Source organism: Rhinolophus ferrumequinum, chromosome 2, assembly GCF_004115265.2.
Source record: "Rhinolophus ferrumequinum isolate MPI-CBG mRhiFer1 chromosome 2, mRhiFer1_v1.p, whole genome shotgun sequence".
NCBI lineage: Eukaryota > Metazoa > Chordata > Mammalia > Chiroptera > Rhinolophidae > Rhinolophus > Rhinolophus ferrumequinum.
In genome coordinates this window covers 78,569,434-78,575,600 of record NC_046285.1, presented here as the reverse complement: position 1 = coordinate 78,575,600, position 6,167 = coordinate 78,569,434, and positions in this window count along the sequence as shown.

Here is a 6,167-nt window from a genome sequence, read left to right as displayed (position 1 = left end):
CATATTTCCTCGAAAATAAGACGTAGCCAGACCATCAGCTCAGCTCTAATGAGTCTTTTGGAGCAAAAATTAATATATAAGACCAGCTCTTATATTAATTTTTGCTCCAAAAAATGCATTAAAGCTGATGGTCTGGCTAGGTCTTATTTTGGGGGAAACACGGTATATACACACACAAACAGAGCATGCCAAAAAAATGTATACACATTTTAAGAAAAGAAAAAACTGTGTTAAAATTACAATACTCAATATATACCGATAACAAAAGATAAATACAAGTCATGTTTGACTTCTGCAATTACAAGAGGTGCTCAAAATGGTTACCATCAGCGTAATTTTAATACAGTTTTTTCCTTTCTTATGCTTTCTCCATTATTGTATTGGAAGGATTTGGGGTGGCCAAGAGCCAACTAATTCAGGAAGATGGAAGAGAAAACCATATCAGAAGATGTGATGTAAACAGCTGCTGGGCAGTGGACCAGTAAGGGAGCAACAACTCACATGGAGGATTTATGAAATCCAGCAGTGTCTTACATGTGTGTTTGTGGTAAATGTTTTATAGCAAGTCTGAAGTTAAGGGCTTAGGGTTAGGACCCAGGGTTAGGACCCAGGATTGGTGATTCATTATTAACTTTCTCGGGGTATCCATACCAAGGAAGTTCTTAGCCTTTGGGGTGGCTTTGGGAGGTGGCTTCTAGGTTCTTTAAAATGCCATTTTTTGCTATGAGGGTGGAGAAGTGGCACAACAGTGTCCCCTTCTTTCAAATACATCATGTCTCCCATTTTGTTAAAAACACAAAAATAAAGAGTAGATCTCTCCCATCCTCAGGATTTGAATACATCCCTTATCTACTCCCACCCTAATGACTGCCAAATATACAGACCTCTCCCCTCAATGCCTGCACTGAATATCAAACTACTGAGAGTTAATAGTTTAACATCTCAAGCTTAATATGATAAAACCAAGCTTCTGAAATTTCCCCCAAGCTGCTCCTCCCAGATCCTTCCTTACCTTACAGAATGTCAGCTTCTTTTAGAATTGCTCGGTCTAGAAACCCTGTATCATTTGATTTTTCCCTTTCACACTTAAATTCAACCGGTCAGAAAATCTTTTTGGTTCTTTCTCCAGACTGTCTTCACAATTTGATGACTTCACAGATTTCTGCTGCCATCACTCTGGTGATGGCTTCATTTATTGCCTAGATTATTTATTTCAATAACCCTAACACGTGATCTCCTTAAGATGCAAGGGGTCTAGGGTCAAAATACAAATGGGGGCCCGCCATAACATATATTTAAATTTTAAAATTTATGAATGAAGCTAACAAATAGTTGCTTAAAATATGATCTGTCCTCCTACTTTAATGTATACTTTTATATTGAACAGGTAAAAAACAAACAAACTATGGTTTTAATATAACTGACAGTAAACAAAATATCAAAGATGACTGAATTAGTTACTATTGTGCACATCTGGGAGTTCTATCAATAGACAAGTGATGTTTGGATGAGTAATAAGAGAAATACATTATTTCATTACTTTATGTATTTATCCTATAGATGTTATTTTTAAAACTGAATTTCAGCAACATATGTTTTCATAATCAAAATTTTCACATAATTTATGTCCTATTGACAGTTTTGTCAAGTTAGACCACTTTTGTTGAATCACTGTATTTTAAAATTAATTTTTTAAAAAAATTTATTGGGGTGACAATTGTTAGTAAAATTACATAGATTTCAGGTGTACAATTCTGTATTACATCATTTATAAATCCCATTGTGTGTTCACTAAAATTAATTTTTAAAAATTAATTTCAATTTGGAGAAACTGTTCAGCTGAATCAACAATAAGGTTTGGAAATGAACCATGACTTTTACATATCGTGTTCAAATATTGTAATTGAGGCTGCATACAGCACATTGTCAGCGTTGTCAACAATATTGCAAAATATTTAAATTTCATCATATAAACGATGATCACTTATATTGTCATTTTCATCATCTCTTAAAAATATTATAAAATCTAGATCCATCATGAATTTTCAGTCTGGACCTGCAGAAATACAAATGTAGAGAGAAGGGAGAAGGGACAATTTTGAGCAACGAGGTTGCCAGTGACAAACATGAGTGGGGGCAAGCAGGAGAGAGAGACAGTGGGAATCATGGAGTCTTAATAGCAGCAATTGCTTATGTCCCAACAATGTGCCAGGCATTGAGCTTTATATGTGTAAGTGCCTTAAGTGAGATGTACCACGTGAGGAGACTGAAGCTTAGAGCAGTTAGGCCATGTGCCAAAGACAGCAGTGTAGGTGGGGAGCCATGAACCCGCACTCTTTAACCAATGAAGCAAGGCAGAATTTACTAAAAAGTTCGGTGAAACTGGGTATAATTGGAAAAGAATGGTAGTAGCCCAGTGTTTGAAGGCTATTACCCCAAGTGGGAAAGGAATAGAAAGGGGGACAAGAATCCACTGATAGCTCAGAAGTGGATATAAAAATGGGCCTCATGTAAAAATGCACATGAAACCAATGCTGATGATGAGATTGTATTTAGGCGCTCTGATCAGCCTAGTGTAGAACCCATGGGAATTCAGTGGGAAAACTTCGTAGGAGTGCTTGATTGCTCTAGGAACTAGAATTATAGCGCACTTACTGTTTGAATTATAAGACTTACATTGCATCTAATAAAGATAGCATGCTTATTTAGTGTCCTTCCTTCCGAGGTAGGAAATGCAGGGATGGTGCCTCTTTTGTCCTGAGATTGTGGAAGGAGCTGAGGAGGCAGAAGCCTCACTCTCTTACTTGCTGTGTAGTCACTCATTTATTCAGTGTTACTGTGTGCCAGGCACTGTTCTTGGTCTTGAGGGTAAATCAGTGAGCACAATAGGGAGAAAAACCCTCTTTCTTCATACAGTTTATGAAGAGAAAAAAATCTATAAGCTATTAGTTACATAGTGTGTCAGACAGTGTATAGTATTTTCTAAATACTATGGAGAAAAATTAAGCAGGAAGGGGGATTGGGAGTGTCGGGGTGTAATGGGGGAGGGGTGAGAGCGATTTAAAACAGAAGTCAGAAAAGGCATCGCTAAGAATGTAACGTCTGAGTCAAAATGTGAGGACGGCCAAAGAGCAAGTCACATGGATCTCTTGAGAAATCGGAGGAACCTAAGAACAAAATCGGTAACGCTGGAGCTTGCCTGGCAAGGAGGCCAGTGGGCTAGTAGAGAAAGTGGGGAGTGAGGCCAGAAAGCTCACAGATTGTGTGGAACTTCCAGGCTATTGTAAAAATGTAGACAATTTGGTAGATTTAGAGATGCCTCACCCAGCTCCCTTCCGAGGAAAAACTGGACTCCCCACTGAGGGGACAGTGCTCAGCAGACAGACTGCCCGTCAGCTCCTTCAGGGTCTGCCCCCGCTGCAGACCTGTCTCTTTGGAGGTTATGCTCTTCCCAGCGCAGCCGAAATCTGGTTACTGAGCAAGGTGGGTGGACAAAGGCCAGGCCGCTTCAGTCCTTCGTGGTCTCCTAGATGGGCCATACTCACTCCTGAGCTTCCCCTGGTTGGCCAAGGCTTTGCTGGACCTTCGCTGAAGTTCAGTTCTTTCCTGCCCGTTCTGCCTTCTTTCCCCTCCCTCTATAGAAGCTGAGTCCTCATAAACATCTTGCACCTCAGACTGTCTTTATATGTCTGCTCCTGGAGACTCGACTGGTGACCACGAGAGGTAAAATGTGTGAGAGAAAGAATGGTGGAGGGTACAAATTTGGGCACCTCTTGTTCACTGTGCACTTGTACGTGGGAGCCCCTACCCCCTTGCCCTCCCCCCCCCCACACCCTGCTCCTTTGCTCTGGGTCAAGGCTAAAATAATTAATTAGTTAATTAATTAACGTTGTCAGAACACTATTGGTAGCTTTGGGCCTGATATTTAGATCCAAGAAACGTCTGCTTTCTGGCTTCATGGACTCAGGTACTGGGTGCTGTGTGTTGGAATTTCATTTACTAGCCATGTGACCTTTGGCAAGACACTGAGTCTATCTGTGCTTCAGTTTCCTCATCTATAAAATCGGAATTTGGTGTTATAAATGAGTTTATATTTGCAAAACTCTCAGGACTGTGTCTGGCATATAGTAAGTGCTCAACAGATGTTTGTTAAATAAGAAAACCAGCTTTATTTGAGCCAAATGTGAGAGAGGATGCATTTTATAGGTGGGTCAGACTATTGTTAAGGGTCAGGTATGCACTAACTTTTTAGCTGATAAGCTTGTGAGTAGGGAGGTGAAATAAAGACTGATTTAGGCTCAGTGTAGTATCAGAGGGGAGAATGTTGGTTGAATTGGAGCCATGCGTTTAATCCAGGCCTTTTTATAGAATATGAGTTCTCAAAAATGCAAAAAATAGTGTTATAAAGGACACATTAAAAATAAAGTGTTACTCCTTTGAAATGAGATTGCGGTTCACCCTTTCCTCAAAATCACTATTAATAGAGTTAATATCCCAAAGTGCAGGGACTCACCTTCCTGTTCGGGCAGCCAGGACACTGTCTTGGATTGCCATGCTGACCAGGAGCTTCATGAATAAGGCACGGAACGAGAGCCCCACTAAAGATGGAAGTTTTGCTGATCTGAAAGGTAATGGCAGTGACAAATGAGACCTCCCAGTGGACCATAGCGAGAGTTAGTGGTAGGAAATTGCCATCAGCTCAGTGATTAAGGCAACATCAGCAGTCAGAAGACAGCAGCTAGGCAGGTGGCCTTGGTTTCATTGCTGCTTCATCTGATCTGTCACGCAGGGTGATGAGTCTGAAATCTGTCTGCAGGACCCACACACACGATTCTCGCCTGCTTCTCTCTCTGTTTTCTTTTTTTTCCTGAGGATAAATGAGCAACAAAAAAATCTGGAACATCCAGATTATTAAATGTCAGAGCTATTGCCAAAGCAGCACACCCACTCTCCTTGGATGTTGAATGCAAGTTAAAATTACCTATGGAAAAAAAAAAGAAGCAAAAAAGAGAATTACCTCTGGCAAAAGGTTTTGTGAAGGTCTTATTTATTCATTTTAATTCAAGAAAAATTAATGAGCACCTACTATGTCCCAGGCACTGGGCTCAGTGTCAATGATATGAAGATGAATGAGATAATTTCTTGTCTTCAAGGAAGTCACAGTTAAATGAAAGAGGTAACTAAATGAAGACAATGGTTATTTCATCTTTTTGGTCTCAGGTGGCCAAGGACATAAATGCCATGGCTATTATAGGGGAAATTGAGAAAACACTTAATCCAGCAAGTTAGTTGTTGATGTTCTTATTCATCAACCCCATGGAGTACTAGGTGAGCAATTGATTTGAAAGGGTTCAACCTCAGCAGGAGAAAAGTATAAACAAAATATCCAAGAACAACACTTTCACAATTGGGTGTTACAGTGTGGCACACTAAATCTTGTTTCTAAGACCTTGGTTTGACAAGCATGTGAGGACTAAAAAACTCTATGGGGAAATCAGAAGTTGGCCTGGCTGAGTCAAAGACCAAAGGAGGCAGAGACTTTCACCTGAGTCTGGAAAGGATCTCGATAATCACCTCATTGCGCTTCTTAAAAGACGAGAGTCCAAAGCCTGGATTCTGCAACTCAAAACAAGGACTTACAGATCATAGCATTCACATGCCAAACACAAGGCTCTGATGTAAAACAGAAAACAAAATTATTGGGATATGATATACCTGCAGAAAAGGGCGCAAATGTTGAATGTACAGCTCGATGACTTTAAGCAGAGAGCTATACCCATAAAACCAGTACCATGTCACGATATGGAAAATTTCCAGTAGCACGCAGGCTTCCTGATGCTCACGTCCAGTCAAATCACTCCACCTCACAAACATAATACTACTCTCATTTCTATTACCATAGGTTAATTTTGCATGTTCCTGAACGTCATACCAATGGAGTTATGCAGTATGTAGTCTTTCATGTCTGGCTTTTTTTCTCAGCAATCTATCTGGAAGTTTATCCATGCTATTGCGTGTATTATTCGTACTTAAAATGTTGAACATCTTTTCTTAGGATGAGTAGCCATTTGTATGTGCTCTTTTGGGAAGTGCTAATTTAGTTCTGTGGGGGTTTTCATCGCCAAATTTTAGTGGATTGCTTGTCCTTTTCTTATTGATGTATAGGA